The 22515-nt window shown below is 43.4% G+C and overlaps 1 protein-coding gene across 1 annotated transcript in view; it reads right to left on the bottom strand.

The window, feature by feature from the left end:
- Positions 1–8009, bottom strand: part of BCAS1 (brain enriched myelin associated protein 1) — a 118978-nt gene extending 110969 nt beyond the window's left edge. The window contains exon 1 of the mRNA XM_081255197.1: positions 7922–8009. The gene's annotated coding sequence lies outside the window, so the exon portion shown is untranslated. The remainder of the gene's footprint in view (positions 1–7921) is intronic.
- Between the last annotated feature and the right edge of the window lie 14506 nt (positions 8010–22515).

Raw genomic sequence — 22515 nt, 5'->3', positions numbered from 1 at the left:
TTCCTCGACCAAGGCCGCTTGCAAAAATGGACACACACTAGGTGACATCTCCATCATCCAGGTTTTATAAAATTAAAAATTATTTACCAATAGATTTACAAACTTTCAAAGTTCCTGTTATTCAATCTAAATTTAGTCCAATTTGGGGGCTACCTTCAATAAAAATATTTGAGGTTATGAAAAAATCTTTGGACTGGGAGAGGTGTCATGTGTGCAAGCAGGAGAGAAATTTTTTCAACCCACAGAGTTCGGGTTCCATTACCCCAATCATTGCACTTTTAAGGACCCTCTTGGCAGATTCAAGGCCACATGGACTCAGAAAAGGAAAATCCATTTGCAGGTCTTTTGCAGGGACAACGTGGACTCAGATAACATTGCTTTCCACCAGCAGTTACAACATACGTGTTGTGAAATTGCCCTTCCTTCAAATTTTGCAAGGAGCCGATTTCCACGAGACAAAAATCAGTTACTGCCACCTATTGGTCAACATCAGTATCGGCAGAAATGAACATATTCAGCCTCCAGGGCAAGGTCAAAATGTCTGGGGAGGTCAAAGGAAACGGTTTTACGTTTAGCAGTTAAACCTTCTGATAAAAGTTGGCAACACAGTGGCAAGTCCTCTAGCCCCAAAGATAGTACAACTAATAAGACAATAATGATGATCACATCTGCCTTACGACGTGCCAGCCCAGTGCTAAGAATTCTAGGTGGAGAACACTGCAGCAGGATAAAAATGTGGGCTCTGGAGACAAACCACCAAGTTGAGAATCCCTGCTCGGCTACATACTGAATGAGTGACCCTGAGCTAGTTACTGAGCCTCACTGGGCCTCAGTTTCCTCTTCTGTAAAATGGGAATAAGGGCACACACTTAAGAGTTTCATGGGAGTTAAGGCGTTAATACGTTGGAAGGTGCCCCGAACAGGGTGTGGCACGCAGTGAGTACCCTGAAGGTGTTCTTCATGATTAGAAGTATCACCATGATCATCACTGATATTTTCAGTCATTTTCCCCCAGTTGTTTGATATAATCAACTAAAGAACTTTGCAGCACTTCTGATTCCCATGATCATCTCACCAAAAAGTCAGGTTGGGGCCCTGGATCTGTGTTTTTAGCAAATGCACACAGGTGATTCTCACGATCAGGCACATAAAGGGAAACCCCGTGATGGGGAGCATCATCCAGGTTGGGAGTGAGGGCATTCTGGGATGCAGGACTTTCCTGTTAAAGCTAGGAAAGTCCTGAGCAAACCAGGATAAGCTGATCACCCTGGAAGCCAGGTCGGGTCTCTGTGAGACAAGGACCCTTTTAATCCCCATTTAGCAGATGGTAAAACTGAGGCTCCAGGTGGTCCAGATGACAATTCCTGTCTGTGATGAAGTTTTCTCCAGTCTCCAACAAAGGAGAAAAACATAAATCAGATGACAAGTTTTTTCATCAAGAAAAACATATTCTTTGAAAGAGCTAGGTTTTATTTTGGGAAAAAAAAAAAGTTTGAAGGTGATGTCAAAATGCCCCTTCTTTGATGAACTGATGGTGTGGGTGTTTTGTTCTTGTGACCTTTTCTGACATTAAACACAAGCCTCCATATGGCAGAGGGGTTTGCTTTTGAAATTGGACTCATGTTTGAGGGCCCAGCATTTGGAGAACATGGGGTAAGTCTTTGGCTGGGGCTCATTCAGATGAGAAAGTCCCTTTACTTCTCCACTTCCCGACTGTGTCCTTGAGGCCTGTCTTCAAACTGGGTTACACATTAGAATCACCACAGGAGATTTAAATGCCCGTGCCCGGGCCCCAGCCAGACCCATTCCATCCGACTCCCCGGGGTGGGGCCCTGGCATCGGAATATTTTCAAGATCTCTGGGTGACTTCCATGACAGCTGAGGCCAAGAGGTGCTGTTTTGGATATTTTGGGGAAGTGAGCATCCCCCAGGCCAGGGACCCTTCCAGATGCTGACTACCCTGGTACCCAGAACCAGGCTCGGGATTCTCAGACGGAGGAGGGCATTGGCTTTCAGGTCCCACAAATCACAATCAGCCTGGGCATCTGAAAACATTCACAACCCTTTCAAAGCACTTCTTTTTTTTTTATTGGCTGCACCGCCCATGTGGCACGTGGGATCTTAGTTCCCCGACCAGGGATGGAACCTGCACCCCCTGCAATGGAAGTATGGAGTCTTAACCACTGGACCACCAGGGAAGTCCCGCACTCCTTTTTGAGCCCTTTGTTTTGTCAGCCTGCAAATCAAAAGAAACCTCCTGGGTCTCTGGCTTTCCTTCCCTGAGAGTAGGGGTGCAGGGCACACTGGCTCCTGGACAGCCTCACCTCCTGACTGGTTGTTGAGAAGTGAGGGGCACGTGCCCCGCGGGAGGAGGGTAGGAGGGCAGCCTGAGCGGGGAGCCACCACTCTCCTCCGTTGCTGGGCACCCCCTCTTTCCCCCCATGAGAAAGAGCGCTGGAGTGACACATGCCTCTGTAAACCCCACGATTGTGAGGCTTTGGGCAAAGCACTGGGCCCTCTCAATGCATTTTTCTTGTGGAAAATGACGGTATTCGTAATGATGACGACAATAAGCGTGTTCTGAGTGTTTCCTGTGTGCCGAGCACTTCTGATGTGTGTGTATTGACTTCCCTTGGCCCTTTTGCAACCGCCATCTGGGTTAGATGCTATTTTCTCAATTTTCTTTTTCTTTTTTTAATTGAACGAAAGAGTCTTTAAATTCTATAGTGCTTTACAATTTTCAAAAGTTTAACACACATGGTTTCATATAATCCCATAATAACCCTTTCCCCTTACCACTATATTGCCCCTCCCCGCTTCCCTCTCCCTACTGGTAACAATCCATTTGTTCTCTATCTCTGTGAGTCTGCTTGTTTTTTTGTTTTAGTCACTAGTTTGTTGTATTTTTTAGATTCCACTTATAAGTGATACCATACAGTATTTGTCTTTCTCTGTCTGATTTATTTCACTAAGCAAAATGTTCTCCAAGTCCATCCATGTTGCTATAAATGGCAAAACTCCATTCTTTTTTATGACTGAGTAGTATTCCATTGTATATAAATATATATGTGTGTGTGTGTGTGTGTATCACAACTTCTTTATCTATTCATCTGTTGATGGACACTTAGGTTGCTTCCATGCCTTGGCAATTGTAAATAATGCTGCTATGAACATTGGAGGGCATGTATCTTTTTGAATTAGCATTTTTGTCTTTTTTGATATTTTCTCATTTTTTTATGAGAAACTGAGGCACAGGAAGGTTGTGACACTTACCCAACAATCTTTATACATCACAGTAGTGTGTGGGGAAGGTTAAATGAGGTAGGCACGTAGCAGGCACAGAACTAGTATATTAAATTATATAATATCTGGGGCATTTGGTCCCAATTATCCAGGACTATATATTTACATTTCATATTTCAGATCTTGTCATATTTCTTGATGAGTTACATTATTATATTAAAATGTTCTCCTTAGAAATATGCTTCTGTTTCTCACAATGATTCAAGAGCAGTGTTTCTCAAACTGGGGGCCCCCCAGGGGACATGTGGAAATGTCTGGAGACATTTTTGATGGTCATGACTCAAGATGGGAGGCTGCTACGGGCATTCAGTGGGTAGAGACCAGAGATGCTGCTAAACATCCTACAATGCACAGGACAGCACCACAACAGAGAGTGATCTGGCCCCAATGTCACTATGTGGAGGCTGAGCTGAAAAGAAAGCAGTTCATGCAGGGTTTAGCCCACTGGCTGGTGCACAGCAGTTGAGGAATAAAGATTAGCTATTATTATAAATGGTAAATAAAGTGTGCCATACTTTAAAAACAATAATACCTACTATTTCTACAGTGCCTTCTCTATGCTGGGTATTGCTCTGAATGCTTTTCTGTATTAACTCTCTGTATTAACTTTTCTGTATTAATTTTTTTTATGCTTTTCTGTATTACATCCTCCTAAGAACCTCATGAGGCAGATATTCTTATGGTCCCCATTTTACAGATACAGAACCTAAACCCAGGGACCCTAAATTCCTTGCCTAAGATCATGCTATGAACTGAATTACATCCCCCTCCAGATTCACATGTGGAAACCCTAGCCCAATGTGACTGTATTTAGAGATAGATTAGAGGAAGTTATAAGCGTGGGGCCCTAATCCTCTAGGATTAGCGTCCTTATAAGAGGAGACACCCAAGAGCTTGCTCTCTCTCTCCCACGTGAGGACACAGCAAGAGGGCAGAGGTGTGAGGACTGCAAGCCAGGAAGAGAACTTTCACCCAAATCAGAATTGGTTAGGAACTTGACCTTGGACTTCCCAGCCTCCAGAATTGTAAGAAAATAAATATGTGTTGTTTAAGCCACCCAGTCTATGGTATTTTTGTTATGCAGCCTGAGCTGACCAATACAGATGATCAGCTAGTCAGAGGGAGCATCAGGACTGAACCCTTGGCAGCCTCGTTCCAGAGTTCAAACTCTTAACTTTCTTACCTTTACTGTCTCCTCTGCCATATAAGTTATGCTATATTTTATTTATTAATACAACATAGAATATTAAATATTTATTGCATATGTGTTTTTGCAGTGAGAATCATAACTAGTCAAGGAATGTAGCTAGATCTAAAGTGAGGAATAAAAAATTGAAAAGTCATCAATAATCTTTGGAAAGATTTAGCCCAAGGGCTTGGCAGTAGTCAGATGAGAAAACGTTAGTTTTTACTATTTATTTCTCATATTAATGTTATGATCCCATTAGCTCTGTGGTCTGATCCACAAGTAAATTGGCCATTCTGGAAGTTTCCTTTGAATCCCTCCTCATTTACTCCAGTGATTTGTGTTCACGTGGCTTCATTTAATTTAATCAATTAATTAATTTAAAAGATTTTTAATTGAATAAATTTGATGTGTAACACTGTGTAAGTTTAAGGTGCAACACATTACTTTGATACATTTATATATTGTAATGTAACTGCCGATGTAGTGATATTTATCACATTACACAAATGTAAAGCAATATTATTGTCTATACTCATTATATTGTGTACTAGATCATGGCTTATTTACGACTCGTTGCAAGTTTGTTCTCTTAGACACCTTCACTTTTATCCCCTCCTAGCCCTCCCACCACCGCCAGCATCTCCTCATTTTAGTTACAGCTTAACAGTATGCCGTCCTCCTGGGAACAGATCAAACACCAAATATGGTACAACCTGCCCTGGAGAAAGAGCATTTCTGCAGCTGCCTTACCAGCCGGCAGCTAAACGACTGTCAAATGGAAGGAGGAGGTCCTCGAATGGTGGAATGGTGACAGAATTAGTCACCAAGTAAAGAGAAACACCTTTGATCAATGCAGTGGAATGCAGGCAAACTGTGGCCCTTCTCACCACCCATCGAGGGCGGTGTCAACATGGCCAGGCTGGCACACCCAGCAGAAGCCCTCTGCCCCCCAACTCCAAAGGCAGGGTCAAGATGAGTAAAGAGAACAGACCTGCTCTGACAGGTCCCATGGTCCTGCATCTCCCCATGGTCCCCAGCACCATGCTGGGAACATGGGCTGCAGTGTGCAGTGGTGCAGGCTGCCACCTGCACGAGGGAGCACATGAGGACTGAAATCCATCCACCTCTGTGCTCCCCAAGTCCTGTGCCCTGAGCCCTGGCACGGGCCCACGTGGGCCCAGGGGAAGGGGCTTCTTTATCAAAATGGCACTGAGTGTTTTAAGAACGCTTGGTAACTGATGTCCTGCTATTGGAACACTCCATTGTGTTTGCATCCATTTACGCATTGTTGTTCCTAGAAGGGTCAGAGCTCAGTATCTTATTCTGAGTGTTGCACCAACCATTTTTAAGCTAATAAAGATAGCAGGTAACTTTAACTGCAGGCTTACCATGAGCTGGGCAGGGCCAGGAGTGGGGTGGGACAGGAGAGGCATCCGGGTGCAAAATGCAAGGAGGCTTCCCCCTCAAGGTTGGGTAGGTGCAGATGGGCACCTAAGAGTGAGTGCCTCTCTGCATTTTGCCCCCAAGGTGCCTGGGGCCAGGCACTTTATTTACATGGTCTCCATTTTCTCTTTCAGCAGCCCACATTATTCCCCCATTACACAGATAAAGAAACTGAGGCTTAGTGACGCAAGCCCTTCATCCCTAGAATATACACTCCATGAGGGCAGGTACCTTGCTTGTCCTGCTTGCACAGAGTGAGTCCTCAATTCACCTTTGCTGATTAAATGGATAAAGGAGAGTAAAGTAATCCTGATCAGAAAGAAAGCTCTGGAGAGGCAAGGCTAAGGTTGAACCTGGTTCCACATGACTCAGGCACTCAGATCCTTAACCGCTTCCAGGCCCAGGTCTGGGCAGCAAAAGAAGCTGCTGACATGGTGGCACTCCACAAATGTTTAACCCGCCAGCAGCTCGGGCAGGCCTGTGGGAGCGGCAGCTGAGAGCAGCCCTCCCAGGTCTTTTCCAACCCTCTCCCTGTGCATCCCCATCATTGGAAACGAGCCAGGATGGGCTTTTCCAGGCCCGTTACTCTCCTGAAGCACATGCCTTTTTCCTAAAAAGACAACCCTTCCCAAGTTTCAGAACCCTTTGGAAAAAACATCCACCATGATTTGGGACCCCTTAAATTGAAAACTACACTTAGCACAGCCCTCTCTTGCCTTTTATTTAGGGAGACAGGAAGGATCTATACACCCTAGGCATCTAAGGCAGCGCAATCGGAGCAAAGTGCCATGAGGATGGGGCCAGGTGCCCCCTGGTGTAAAATTTAAGGGGCACCAGAAAACTCAGCTATCAAGATAGACAATATATTTTATCACAATATTTTAAAAAACCAAAATTAGTGCTGGGACTGATCCTATCTTTACTAAATATGTTGCTACTTTGTTCACAGTGGAGTTTTGGCATTGGTTTTAAAATTTTAAACCATTGCCTTAAAATATAATTTATCTCGAAAACTGAGTTTTTTGGTGTCTCTTACATTTTGCACCCAAGGTGAGTGCCTCACTCTTCTCACTGAAGTCCTGGCCCTGATCGGATCCCAGTTTCACAACTTCCTTTCTGTGAGATCTAGGAGTTCCTACCCACCCCCTCCCCGAGCCTCATTTTCCTAATTATCAGACAGCGAGGATGATAACAACAACAAAAATAACAACTAACGTGTCCAGCGCACAGGTGTTCCCAGGCGTTGGTCCCCTCAGCTCTCAGGGCTGTCACTTTGATCTCGGTACTATGATAATGCCCATTTTATAGTTGAGGAAACTGAAGCCCAGAGAGTGAAGTCACCTGCCCCAGGGCAACCAGGCAGCCCGCGGTGGGACTGAGACTGGTCCCACCCTCTCGTCACCATGACTCTTCAAAGCAGGAAAACTTCTGAAGGCAATGCAAATTTCTGCAGTTGTGCTGCTGGGGTTTGAATCAGCACCTACCTCAAGGGGCAGTCTTGAATGTTAACTAGGACTGTTTATGTAAAGAGCAGGATTCACAAAAGGCCCTGGGGGAGTCCTTCTCCCTCCTTTACTTCCTTAGACAATGCCCCTAGACACAAAGTTGGCTTTACTATGGGGGATTCTTGTCCTGATGGTGGTCTCCAAATCACAGAGAATACCCTTCCATCTGCTGACTTTCCCCCAAGTTTTACACTTGAAATGACGCTCAACTGTTCCATGCAAATAGGAGCTATTTCTGTTGCTTTGAACTTGACACTGCCCACATTGCCATTTAATCTTTGTATCCTTTTAGGTAAGGCTATCTTTGGGTCCATTTCACAGATGGTGAAACTGAGGCTCTCACATACCCAACGCCACACAGTGACTCAGTGGCAGAGCCGGGGTCAAGCGCAACCCTCTCTGACCCCTGGCTTCTACATTTCACTGCCTGCCACAAACAACAAGCCCTCCAGCCATGCTTAAAGGATCTGGAAGCAATTACCTGCTGAGCCCCTGGTGGGAGTGTCTTCTGACCTCTGGTGTCACCTGGAGCTGCTTTTACTTGGAGCGCCGTGTCTCCAGCTGGTGCTGCCCAGTGCCAGGCTGTCAACTGAGCCCGGCGGCTCCCTGCTGTTTGCTTCCTCTTCCGGAGCCTGCTGGCTGAATACACAGAGCAGGGCAAACACAAGTCTGGGTGGAGCCCTCCTCTCCCCCGACTGCCCTATAGAAGCAGGTTCTCTTCCTGGATTCAGGGGCTGTCCTCACCTCTCCAATAAAACCCGAGTACCTGATTTCCCTTGTGCTAATGCCTCCCTGGCACCACAAGCATCCTGTCTGGTTGCCCTCACCGGCCGCAGCTGCTCAGGTTGACCTGGGTAGCTAATTCCCCTCCCCAGTAACCCCGGGTCATGGGCAGAGCAGGGAAAACACGTTCTGTAAGGTTTTACCGTTCTGTCTGCCTTTCACCTTCACTCTTTCTGGAACACCCCCTCTGCCACCACCTAGCCACCTAATAGGGGGGAAATAACATCTCACCCACTGCACCGCCCCCAGTCACATAAACATCACTCCCAAAGGGCTTTGGATACTGGAAGGCAGGTAACCTAAGGGTGGCTTATTGCTCTGGAGACAGAGCATGGCATTGGAAAAGGCATTCTTCTTCTCTGCAGGCTAGGAATTCCAGACAGGCTATTTACTTTATTTAATTCCAGCAAGGATATTTACTAAGGTGTCTTAGAAAGACATATGCAATGCAGTATGAGAGCATAAATAAAAAGATAACAAAAGAAGATAGAAAAATAAGAGCGGGTACAGCAAATGGGACCAGGACCACAAATAAGATTTATATTGCATGTGGATTTACAAACTTGCTATGAAGGCTTCACAGATGTGGCTTTGAGCCTCCTAATAGCCATTGCAAAAAGGGAAACATGGTAAGTTATATTATTCAGTGTTCTTGAAAACATTCAGGAGAAATACAAACTAGTAATTATTGTGGCTTTATTCATTAATATGCACATCCAAGCACCCACCATGAATACTTGTTGAGCACCGGGCTATATATAGGCCTGCATTTAGAGTGGTGAGGAAAAGAGGCCCTGTCCCCACCCTGCCTGGGCTCATTACAATTAAACACAGAGTCCTACAAATAGAGTCACAGAGTAGGATCCTCATGATGAAACAAAAGCCGAGGCTGCTAAGAGAGAGAAACAGGGAGAGCTGGAGAAGGCCCCTTTCAGAAAGCCACATTTAAGGGACAAAAATACTATTGAAATAAAAACTGAATTCACAGCTGGATGCACCATAATTAGGTCTATAACCTCAAGTTCAGCTCAGCGCTGTACCTTTAAATCTGGAATGCAATAAACCCAATTTGCTAAGCAGCTGTCAGGCGCGCACACAGGGTGGACACAAGCACAGAGGCAGGCTGGCCTTGGGGGTCAAGGGCCTGGGCTCCCGGACCCTGGGTTCACACGTGGACTCTGACCAGCTGCTGAGCGGAACCAGCAGCTTGCCCTCCAACCCCCTCAGGCTCTGCCGCCCCTCTTGGCGGCCAGTGCCTTTGAGCTGATTTGGTGCTGGCTTTTGTATCCCGACTCTCAGCACCCTGCAGAACGGGGTGACCGCCTGCCCACCGTCGAAGAGGTGCTGGGCAAGCACTTCCTGATGGGACCGGCTCCCCCGTCATTATTTGTGACAGTAAGTGCCCCGTGGATGGCATTTTACCCTTTGCAAAGCATTTCACAACCACCCATCTCAGTTACGTCCACGCCATGATTAGGAGATTGGCATCTGTTTTACAGAAGGATTAATTATATGAGGTTTAGGGCTGTGAGTGACTCGGGCCACGAAGGAACATCATTCAGGCAGGGCACTTGGCATTGTGGCTGGTGTATCTTAGGATCTCCTCAAGTGTTACTGAGTAGTGGTAATGTGGGCAGGGCTGGCTACGTGATGTGCAGGACCCAGTGCAAGAGGAAAACGTTGAGCCCCTCGCTCTAAAAGCAGGAAATAGTACTGGTAGACATCCTGAAATAGAAAGTGCTTTCCTTTCTTCCACAGTCTCTCGCTACGTGTTATGTATTTTATTTGCTATTCTAAGTCATTCTAAGGAAAGAAAAATTAAAAATTTAAGTTATTAGCATGAGTTTTACCATTCATATTCTATTGTGCAATATCGGTTTTAAAGGCAGTGAACTCCTGTGCAGAATCTCCCAAATCACACAACTCGTATTTCGTTTTTTTACTAAAGCAGAGTAAATGCCACATAAACTGACTCCACTGTTTTGATTTTGCTTCTAGACACTCATGCATTCTACCAACACCGTGTACTTTCAGTTTATGGAGGAGTAAGGAAGGGTGGAAAGGAAAAGAAGCTACTGGCTGCTCCATCTTTCCTTTTCTAAGTCATCATTTTTGCACATTGGCAGCGAGGTAACATGAGTAACAACTCATGCGATAGGGTTCTTCTGTTGTTCACATTTCTTAGACTGCATCGCCTTCTTTCTGCATTCGAGACCATTTCTGATTTGAATGGAAACTGTGGCTTCTCAGGGCTGCCAGCGCCCCTACAAACTCGGTTGTAGCTACAACACACTGTGCTTTATACTCACCTTGAGGCTTGCTAGACACCCACCCATCACGGTCCACTGGGATTCTCTTCCTGTGGGGCACCATGAATGCTATCTGTGAACAGGCAGCAACAAGCAGCAGACGTGTGTATTGTACTTCCTCTGCTCACGTACCTGCCGCCTTTTCCATCAGATGTTTTTTAAAGATTCTATTGTTCTAGGTTCACAGCAAAATTGAGAGGAAGATATGGGGATTCCCCATATACCACCTGCTTGCACACATGCAGGGCTCCCCCACTATCAGCATCTCACACCAGAGTGATACATTTGTTACACTCATTGAACCTACACTGACACTTCATAATTACCCCCAATCCATAGTTTTGATTACAGTTCACTCTTGATGTTATACATTCTGTGGGTTTGGACAAATGTACAATGACGTGTATCCAATGTAGCATCATACAGACTGATGTCCCTGTCCAAGAGATCTTCTGTGACCTGTGTATTCATCCTTCCTTCCCCCTAACCCTGGAAACCATTCATCTTTTTAATGTCTCCATAGTTTTCCTTTTTCCAGGATGTCATATAGTTGGGATCATACAGTCTATAGCCTTTTCAGATGGGCTTCTTTCACTTAGAAATATGTATTTAAGTTTCTTCCATGTCTTTTCATGGCTTGCTAGCTCATTTTTTAGCGCTGGATAATATTCCATTGTCTGGATATACAAGTTTATTTATCCATTCACCTTCTGAAGGACATCTTGGTGACTTCCAAGTTTTGGCAGTTATGGAGAAAGCTGCTATAAACATCTATGTGCAGATATTTGTGTGAACACAAGTTTTCAATTCCTTTGGGTAAATGCCAAGGAGAATGATTGTTGGATCACATGGTATGAGTACGTTTAGTTTCATAAGAAACTGCCAAACTGTCTTCTGAACTGGTCATAACATTTTGCATTCCCACGAGCGATCTATGAGAGTTCCTGTTGCTCCTCATCAGCATTTTTATTTATTTATTTATTTTGGCTGCGTTGGGTCTTCGTTGCTGCATGTGGGCTTTCTCTAGTTGCGGCGAGCAGGGGCTACTCTTCGTTGTGGTGCGCAGGTTTCTCACTGCAGTGGCTTCTTTTGTTGCGGAGCATGGGCTCTAGGTGCGCGGGCTTCAGAAGTTGTGGCGCGTGGGCTCAGTATTTGTGGCTCGCAGGCTCCAGAGAGCAGGCTCAGTAGCTGTGGCGCACAGGCCTAGTTTCTCCGCGGCATGTGGGATCTTCCCAGACCAGGGCTCGAACCCGTGTCCCCTGCATTGGCAGGCGGATTCTTAACCACTGTGCCACCAGGGAAGGGAAGTCTGCTCACCAGCGTCTGGTCAGTGTTCTGGTCTGACCCTTCTAATAGGTTGTCCCATCCAATTTTGCCTCCACAACACGAGTTCAAAGATAAAATTGTTAATAATTTCAAGATGGTGACCACAGAGTGTTAAACCAAGCTCAGGGCACTGGCTGGAGGTAGCAGTGAGTCGACAAACTTCTTGGTGGAATTCACTTATGACCATCCACATGGTAGGAGTTGCTCCTGGCCATTCATATTTTAGGTGGTGTTCATCATCACATCTCATGACCTGGTTCTCCTCTTAATCTTTACCATCTCCACCCCTCTTCAAATATTACAAACCCATGAAGTTGTCAGCTCCTGTTTTCAAACTGCTTTCCTGGAATCTGGACTGGAGCTGGTCCCTCTGCTGAAGATTCATTGGAAATCTGAAGTCTCCCTGGCAACTTTTCCAGGCCTCCCCCGGCCAGCACTGCAGACACTCCTCCTTTCTACCTGCAGGCCTCTCACTCATTCTGAGCTGATTTCAGCCATGTTTTTGATCACTGACCCAGAGCGGGGAATGACCCAGACATCACAGTGTGGTCATGCATGCCTACCCTGCTTTGGCTGAGACACTAAATCTAATACATGTGTCCACTCTTCACTTGGCATTCTTCAGATCACTGTCTTGTACATTACCTGATGTGCTCCTTAGTAAAATCATACGACATAAGAGGTATCTACTTGGGTAAGGAGGAAACAGAGGTTCTGAGAAGACAAACGTCTTGCTCCAAATTAAACTATAGACTGACACTGGAGTCAGTTAGAGGCTAAATCCAGGGCCCAGCCTTGATTAGAAACACAGGCTCTGGAGCCATGCAGTCTAAAAAAGAATCCTGGCTTCGGTAGCTGATTAGCTGTGTGACCTTGAGAAGGTAGATTGCTCTTTCTGTGCTTCAGTTTTATCGTCTGTTAAATGGGGGTATTGGCAGCACCCGAGTCACTGACTTGTGGGAATCAAATGAGAAAATACTTCACACACTGCCTGGCACAAAGCATGGTTCTGGGTTTGGAAAGAAAGGGACGACATTAGCTTCTATGAGACAGCACTGGTGAGAAGGCAGATCTTGACCTCATGGACCCTAGTCTAGATTTGGGAACTAGATTTTGAGCATGGACGGGGTAAGGGAGCTCACACAGTCTAACCCATCTGATTTTGCAGACCAGCCTCCAACACCAGCTTTGCAGTGGTCTCCGCACCTACACGCTTATTCAGAGTCTACAGGGACATATAGGCCGTAGGAGGACCCGCACAGCTACGGAGAGGCTGCCGAGAAGGTGCACAAATCTACACGGACTGGCATGGAAATCAAACACCATGTTAGATTCCCACAATTTTAGTCATTTGTTTCTTTCTTCTAATCGTTAGAATTAATGGCTTCCCTGCTAACCCCTGTTCTTGAGGATGGCAAGGGGACAGGACTCCCATCTTCCTAGCTTGCTCCAAGACTTCATTACCACAAACATAGGATAAAACTCTCTAAATATTGTACTGTTGTCAATGTACTGTGCTTCAGAGACTTCAGTCAGAAAGCTGTTTTAAATTAGAAGCATCTGTAAATACTTCTGCAAATAGAGTTGGAAATACGGTATTATGAGGTGCTAATAATTTTCCCTCCCTGTGTGATTTCTCGTGGGGTTTTCCTGCTCACACTGAATGAAATAAGAGGCAGAGAACATAGATCAGAGGGCAGGCAGGCTTTGTTTTGTTTTCTTTTCCTGCTTTCAGAAAGGTGGACGGGGTTTCCTGGGCAGGAGTGTCAGAAAACCACCTGAGGTCTCCCTCTGTATTAGAGCAAACATGAGCAACAACACAGATGCCAACTAGAGATTTCCTTCTGTGGGGACTTCCAGAATAGAGAAAAGTTTACTGTGTCAGAGAGACACAGGCCGTTACTGTATTCATTATGGCCGTGTGGGTGTAAGAGGCATCTGTAGCCCCTGTAGCTGGGTACCCCCATCTCTGATCTTATAGATGGGCGTGGATATTCCTACGTCGATTATTTCACTTTCTGAATAGTAGCACTTCAGACTCAGGTGACACTTTCAAGGCATAATTTCTATGGTTTCCTTTCCCCTTCCTGGTCAGTGAGCTTATTCCCATCACCATGGGGAAAGTGTGTGAATCTTCAGGAAAAGTCCTCCATTTTCCCAGAATCCATCCCGCGAGGGCCCAGAGCAAATCGCACGTGGACCTGCTTATCACGTTTGCAAACGACAAGTGGATCAGATTCTCACCGCGAGGGGAGCGGAGAGCCCAGGGCCAACTGTACTCGTGCAGGACAGGGTGGTGTGCAGATCCCATCCTTTCTTCTTACGCCATTAACTTAGGATTTTCTGCTTTGGTCGTCATCCGCAATGGATGGATGGATAGAGCCTTCATTACATGAGGAAAGTGTTCAGAGGGTCTCTTTACAGAGGCTCCAGAGTCAACTGGAAGGACAGGGTTTCATCTCAGCTCTGGCACTGAACTAGCCATGCGGCTGCAGGGAATGCTGCAAGGCCTGCCCAGACCCCCCCTTCCAGGACTGGGTGCTCGGTCCCAGCTCCTGGAAGGGCCGGCTGTCGATGGCTCTTTCTCTCTCTGGAACTTGTTCTGCCTCAGATCAGCCCTTCCCTGGGCAGTCAGCATCCGATGACTGGTTGGTATACATGTAAAGACCGGGTCACCTTGCTTCAGTGGGGACAGCCCTGAAAGGTGGGCTCAGCTCCAGAGCTCCCCGTCGGATTGACAGTGTTTCCCTTCTCCCTCTGCCCAGCCCCGCCCCCTTTACCCCGCCCCCCACCCCCAGGAGTGGTTCACAAGAGCACACCCCAATAAACTCCCGACAGGCAAATCTCCATCCCAGAGTCCGCATCCCATGGAACCAATCTATGATAATGACCTTAGGAAAGTTGATTTTTTAAATTGAAATGCACATGGGAAAAAGTGAAAAAAATAATTCAAAAGGTTATTCAAACAAATGCAAACAAACAAAAAAATGGAGCTATCGCTCCAACTCTCCTAGGATGACACCCTAGAGCTACATACTTTTTTTAAAAATTAATTAATTAATTAATTTAAAACATCTTTATTGGAGTATAATTGCTTTACTATGGTGTGTTAGTTTCTGCTTTATAACAAACGGAATCAGCTGTACGTATACATATATCCCCATATCTCCTCCCTCTTGCATCTCCCTCACACCCTTCTAGGTGGACACAAAGCACCGAGCTGATCTCCCTGTGCTATGCGGCTGCTTCCCACTAGCTATCTATTTCACATTTGGTAGGAGCTACACACTTTCTTGTGGATAATTTATGATGGTGATACTCAAAGTGTGGTCCAGGAATCTGTGGATGTCTCTGAGCCTTTCGGGTGGTCCAAAAGGTTACACAGTCTTCATAATATCACTAAGATGCTATATGCCTTTCTCTCGCTCATCCTCTCACAGCTATAGAGACCATAAAAAGTTCATTATATGGTTTCAGATTTCACACTACAACTAACCTTAAGAAACCGTCCCTTGTCAAGTTTTGGCGTGGCATCATAGCACACTACCCACAATTATCTGAAGAGGCTGTTAAAATACTTCTTCCTTGTCCAACTACAGAACTGTGTGTGGGGCTGGATTTTCTTCCTATACTTTAACCAAAGCAACATATGGAAACACATTGTGGTAGAGCAGATATGAGAATCCAGCTGTCTTCTCGGAAGGCAGAAATTTTTAAAAAGACCGGCAAAAATGAAAAACTGCACCATTATTGTTGCCTTTGGTTTTCAGTTCTGGAACAAACCAAATAGTTTTGTTGTAAGCTTTTGGAAAAAGAGTTCTTTTTTTTTTTTTTTTCGGTACGCGGGCCTCTCACTGTTGTGGCCTCTCCCGTTGCAGAGCACAGGCTCCGGACGCGCAGACTCAGCGGCCATGGCTCACGGGCCCAGCCGCTCCGCGGCACGTGGGATCCTCCCGGACTGGGGCACAAACCCGTGTCCCCTGCATCAGCAGGCGGACTCTCAACCACTGCGCCACCAGGGAAGCCCTTTTTTTTTTTTTGAAAAAGAGATCTTTTTCATAAAATGTTATTTTTGTTAACATGGAAAGGGTTTATTATTTTTTCAAAAATGAATTTATAAATATTTTTTAAATTCTTAGCTTTAATTTCTAATATGGCAAATTTCTGTAGCTCTAATCCACATAAATAAAAGCACTCTGGGGGCCTCAATAGTTTTTAACACTTTAAAAGGGTCTAGAGAACAAAACTTCAAAAACTTTTTTTTCTCATTACAGAAGGAATAGATGCTCATTATAAAATATGCAGGGAGCAAACATATAAAAGGAATAATAATCCATAACCCTATCACTGAGAAATACTCTCTTTTGGTATTTCTCTAATTCCATGTCAATATCCCAAACATTACTGATTCTGAAATACTGTTTTGAAGCTAAGATATCTTTTTTTTAAAATCACTGTATATCCTGCCAAATATGTCATTTAAAATAGGGTTTGGAGTTTCTTTGAGGAGCCATGCCCCAGATGAATTAACTACTGGCCATGTTGTACCTTTAAGTGTTTGACATATTCCACTATTATACACATGACAGAGATGGACATCCTTGCAGCAGTATTATTGAAGTCATTTCCTAGATTTTTCTCGTAGAAGCATTTCCCAGATGTTGAAGTGTGGGATCAAAGGATAGTCATGTTTTAAAGGCATTTGATACACATGGCCAAATTCCTCTCCACTAAATGGCCTTCCGTGAGGCCAGGGACTGGGTCGCCAACACTCATGATTATATTCTGTTTTTCCACAGATGAATGAATGAATGAATCAGTGTGTGAGAGGGAAGGATTCTTTGTATCCAGGTGAAAATTGGGCATTCGCATTAAGAAAATTATTTTGTGTTTGCTTAGTGAAAAAAGATGATCTCTCATCAGTATTCCATCTCGTAATTTTTCCTGCCTTAGTGAACATGTGGGTGAAAATGTTGTCACATGTGTATTGGACATTTGTCTTTATTCTTTGTCAACTGCCAAAACAATTGACTCTTGACACCCAGTTCCGTTTATCTTCCAGGACTCGGTCTCCTTCCTGATCAGCTTTCATTACTCAACCAAGGCAGAGGTGGAAATAAGTGGCATGAGGGCCATGATCTTAGTGATTAATCTTCCCTGATGTTGTCAGAGGGAAGGGTGTTGTTTTTTTGTTTTTAATTTTTATTGGAGTATAGTTGATTTACAATGTTGTGTTAGTTTCAGATGTACAGCACAGTGAATCAGTTATACATATATCCACTCTTTTTTAGATTCTTTTCCCATGTAGGCCATTACAGAGTATTGAGTAGAGTTCCCTGTGCTATACAGTAGGTCCTTATTAGTTATCTATTTTATATATAGTAGTATGTATATATCAATCCCAATCTCCCAATTTATCCCTCCCCCCTTACCCCCTGGTAACCGTAGGTTTGTTTTCTACCTCGGTAACTCTGTTTCTGTTTTGTAGATAAGTTCATTTGTACCTTTTTTTTTTTTTAGATTCCACATATAAGTGAATCATATATTTGTCTTTCTCTGTCTGACTTACTTCACTCAGTATGACAATCTCTCAGTCCATCCATGTTGCTGCAAATGGCATTATTTCATTTCTTTTATGGCTGAGTAATATTCTATTGTAGATATGCACCATGTCTTCTTCATCCATGTGACCCAGCAATCCCACTCCTGGGCATATATCTGGAGAAAACCATAATTCGAAAAGATACATGCACCCCAATGTTCATTGCAGCACTATTTACAATAGCCAGGACATAGAAGCAACCTAAGTGTCCATCAACAGAGGAATAGGTAAAAGGAAGAGTGTTTTTTAAAAGCAGGAATTAATTTAATAATCAGGGAACTGCATATGAAAATTCACAGTTCTAACTTGGAAAGGGCTAGAAAGTAGTCTCTCATCACTGTTGACAGGGATGGGACATTGGCTGTACCTTTTATTTATTTATTTTAAAATAAATTTATTATTTTATTTTTGGCTGTGTTGGGTCTTCATTGCTGCACATGGGCTTTCTCTAGTTGCAGTGAGCAAGGGCTTCTCTTCGTTGCGGTGTGCGGGCTTCTCATTGCAGTGGCTTCTCTTGTTGCACAGCATGGGTTCTAGGTGCAAGGGCTTCAGTAGTTGTGGCACGTGGTCTCAGTAGTTGTGGCTCGCGGGCTCCAGAGCGCAGGCTCAGTAGTTGTGGCGCACGGGCTTAGTTGCTCCACGGTGTGTGGGATCTTCCCGAACCAGGACTCGAACCCATGACCCCCGTGTTGGCAGGCGGACTCTTAACCACTCTTAATCCCTCTTACAGTACAGGGAAGCCCGGCTGTACCTTTTAAAGAGCCATGTTCCTTGCTCAAGTTTCAATTCACCCTGGTCCCCTCCTCTACCCCTACCCCGACCTCCATCTCCCTCTCTCTTTCTCTGGCCCTGAGTCCCAGCATCATTTGCCATTTATCCTCACCCTCATGCTGCCATTTTTTCTTAGGGTAAATTTAAAAGAACCATGAACTGTTTCTTATGCGCAAGTTTCTATCAAGAGTACCAAAAAGAAGAGTAGGAGACCCCATTGTCTCCATTTGTAAGTATCCTTGTGAAAGTGAAATGACATATATTTCATATATGACACATATTTAATGAATTTGATATACTACATTTTAATGCAATGCATTTAATGTAATGTACAATACGTTATATATTATATGTATATAAATATAGTTGCATATACTTAATATGCAAAGCATGTGTGTTTAAAGCAGCAGGTATGATTTTTTTCATCTAAAACATAACTATTATTTTTAAAAAAAAAAACTCTGGAAAAATGCCCAGGCTTCAAGCTCTTTTTAGATGGAGAGTTTATTCCAACATGTGTATCACATGCCCTGGGTCTCTCTGAACTGTAGACACCTGAGTTTGTGAATCCCAACAAGGCTGTCAGATGGTGTCCATCCATCTTCCTCTTGCATTTAGGTAGAAGCTTTAAGCTGAGCTTTGTGAGTGTTTTTCCTTCCCTTGAGAGAAGGAGATTTCTCAACTCACCACGTGCAGTGTTTAGGCATCTGGGTTATCTTAGCCTCTCTAAAGAGCTAGAGCTGAGAGAATGAGCAGAGCCATCTCTTAGGAGCTATACTGTACACTGCTCTGGCAGATTGAAACAGACGGTTAGGAAAACAGACGGCAAGTGTTTCATAGGTAGATTTAAACATGACCCATATGGCCATATTTGTATGTTCTCCCTCCTCCTGCAGGGTTTTCCAAACTTTAGTTACTCACTTTTGCAAGTGTTTCATAGGTAGATTGAAACATGACCCATATGGCCATATTTGTATGTTCTCCCTCCTCCTGCAGGGTTTTCCAAACTTTAGTTACTCACATTTGCAAGGTTTTCATAGGTAGATTTAAACATTATCCATATGGCCATATTTGTATGTTCTCCCTCCTCCTGCAGGGTTTTCCAAACTTTAGTTACTCACTTTTGCAACGTTTTCATAGGTAGATTTAAACATTACCCATATGGCCATATTTGTATGTTCTCCCTCCTCCTGCAGGGTTTTCCAAACTTTAGTTACTCACTTTTGCAAGGTTTTCATAGGTAGATTTAAACATGATCCATATGGCCATATTTGTATGTTCTCCCTCCTCCTGCAGGGTTTTCCAAACTTTAGTTACTCACTTTTGCAAGGTTTTCATAGGTAGATTTAAACATGATCCATATGGCCATATTTGTATGTTCTCCCTCCTCCTGCAGGGTTTTCCAAACTTTAGTTACTCACTTTTGCAAGTGTTTCATAGGTAGATTGAAACATGACCCATATGGCCATATTTGTATGTTCTCCCTCCTCCTGCAGGGTTTTCCAAACTTTAGTTACTCACTTTTGCAAGTGTTTCATAGGTAGATTTAAACATGACCCATATGGCCATATTTGTATGTTCTCCCTCCTCCTGCAGGGTTTTCCAAACTTTAGTTACTCACTTTTGCAAGTGTTTCATAGGTAGATTTAAACATTATCCATATGGCCATATTTGTATGTTCTCCCTCCTCCTGCAGGGTTTTCCAAACTTTAGTTACTCACTTTTGCAAGTGTTTCATAGGTAGATTGAAACATGACCCATATGGCCATATTTGTATGTTCTCCCTCCTCCTGCAGGGTTTTCCAAACTTTAGTTACTCACTTTTGCAAGTGTTTCATAGGTAGATTTAAACATGACCCATATGGCCATATTTGTATGTTCTCCCTCCTCCTGCAGGGTTTTCCAAACTTTAGTTACTCACTTTTGCAAGTGTTTCATAGGTAGATTTAAACATTATCCATATGGCCATATTTGTATGTTCTCCCTCCTCCTGCAGGGTTTTCCAAACTTTAGTTACTCACTTTTGCAAGGTTTTCATAGGTAGATTTAAACATTACCCATATGGCCATATTTGTATGTTCTCCCTCCTCCTGCAGGGTTTTCCAAACTTTAGTTACTCACTTTTGCAAGGTTTTCATAGGTAGATTTAAACATTATCCATATGGCCATATTTGTATGTTCTCCCTCCTCCTGCAGGGTTTTCCAAACTTTAGTTACTCACTTTTGCAAGGTTTTCATAGGTAGATTTAAACATTATCCATATGGCCATATTTGTATGTTCTCCCTCCTCCTGCAGGGTTTTCCAAACTTTAGTTACTCACTTTTGCAAGTGTTTCATAGGTAGATTGAAACATGACCCATATGGCCATATTTGTATGTTCTCCCTCCTCCTGCAGGGTTTTCCAAACTTTAGTTACTCACTTTTGCAAGTGTTTCATAGGTAGATTTAAACATGACCCATATGGCCATATTTGTATGTTCTCCCTCCTCCTGCAGGGTTTTCCAAACTTTAGTTACTCACTTTTGGAAGGTTTTCATAGGTAGATTTAAACATTATCCATATGGCCATATTTGTATGTTCTCCCTCCTCCTGCAGGGTTTTCCAAACTTTAGTTACTCACTTTTGCAAGGTTTTCATAGGTAGATTTAAACATTACCCATATGGCCATATTTGTATGTTCTCCCTCCTCCTGCAGGGTTTTCCAAACTTTAGTTACTCACTTTTGCAAGGTTTTCATAGGTAGATTTAAACATTATCCATATGGCCATATTTGTATGTTCTCCCTCCTCCTGCAGGGTTTTCCAAACTTTAGTTACTCACTTTTGCAAGGTTTTCATAGGTAGATTTAAACATTATCCATATGGCCATATTTGTATGTTCTCCCTCCTCCTGCAGGGTTTTCCAAACTTTAGTTACTCACTTTTGCAAGTGTTTCATAGGTAGATTTAAACATGACCCATATGGCCATATTTGTATGTTCTCCCTCCTCCTGCAGGGTTTTCCAAACTTTAGTTACTCACTTTTGCAAGGTTTTCATAGGTAGATTTAAACATGATCCATATGGCCATATTTGTATGTTCTCCCTCCTCCTGCAGGGTTTTCCAAACTTTAGTTACTCACTTTTGGAAGGTTTTCATAGGTAGATTTAAACATTATCCATATGGCCATATTTGTATGTTCTCCCTCCTCCTGCAGGGTTTTCCAAACTTTAGTTACTCACGTTTGCAAGGTTTTCATAGGTAGATTTAAACATGATCCATATGGCCATATTTGTATGTTCTCCCTCCTCCTGCAGGGTTTTCCAAACTTTAGTTACTCACTTTTGCAAGGTTTTCATAGGTAGATTTAAACATTATCCATATGGCCATATTTGTATGTTCTCCCTCCTCCTGCAGGGTTTTCCAAACTTTAGTTACTCACTTTTGCAAGGTTTTCATAGGTAGATTTAAACATTACCCATATTGCCATATTTGTATGTTCTCCCTCCTCCTGCAGGGTTTTCCAAACTTTAGTTACTCACTTTTGCAAGTGTTTCATAGGTAGATTTAAACATTATCCATATGGCCATATTTGTATGTTCTCCCTCCTCCTGCAGGGTTTTCCAAACTTTAGTTACTCACTTTTGCAAGTGTTTCATAGGTAGATTTAAACATTATCCATATGGCCATATTTGTATGTTCTCCCTCCTCCTGCAGGGTTTTCCAAACTTTAGTTACTCACTTTTGCAAGTGTTTCATAGGTAGATTTAAACATGACCCATATGGCCATATTTGTATGTTCTCCCTCCTCCTGCAGGGTTTTCCAAACTTTAGTTACTCACTTTTGGTTTTTACCATACCTCCTATGCCACCTAAACTATTACTTATATATTTCTTTTAAATTGACTCACAATTCTATTTAATGTATTTTTTTAACTTGGACATGATTACCATAAAAGGAAAACCAATATTACTTCCCACAATTAAAAAGTAACATTAAAAAAATAAACTTGCAACAAATATAAAGAAGGGTCATACATTCTAGCTAGATTCTGTTACCTGCCTAAGATCCACACCTGAGTCTTGCTCCTTCTGTTAAAAGATGTTAAAGAAATTCCAGCATCAAACTAAGATTTCCTCCTTGACAAATTAAAAGCAGTAATTCGTAACTGAAAGACAGTTTCACAGAGAATAACTTTGCCACTTGCTTACTTGGTGAGTTAATGCTATTTAAATCTCGTTTTATTTACAATGTAAATATTTTTCTCTATCACCACTGGTAAGTATTCCATAATTTGTGAAATC

This window comes from Mesoplodon bidens (assembly GCF_964165515.1).
Source record: "Mesoplodon bidens genome assembly, chromosome: 15".
In the NCBI taxonomy this organism is placed as follows: domain Eukaryota; kingdom Metazoa; phylum Chordata; class Mammalia; order Artiodactyla; family Ziphiidae; genus Mesoplodon; species Mesoplodon bidens.
The sequence above is the reverse complement of the archived record's forward strand: the minus strand, read 5'-3'. Positions and strand labels throughout refer to the sequence as shown.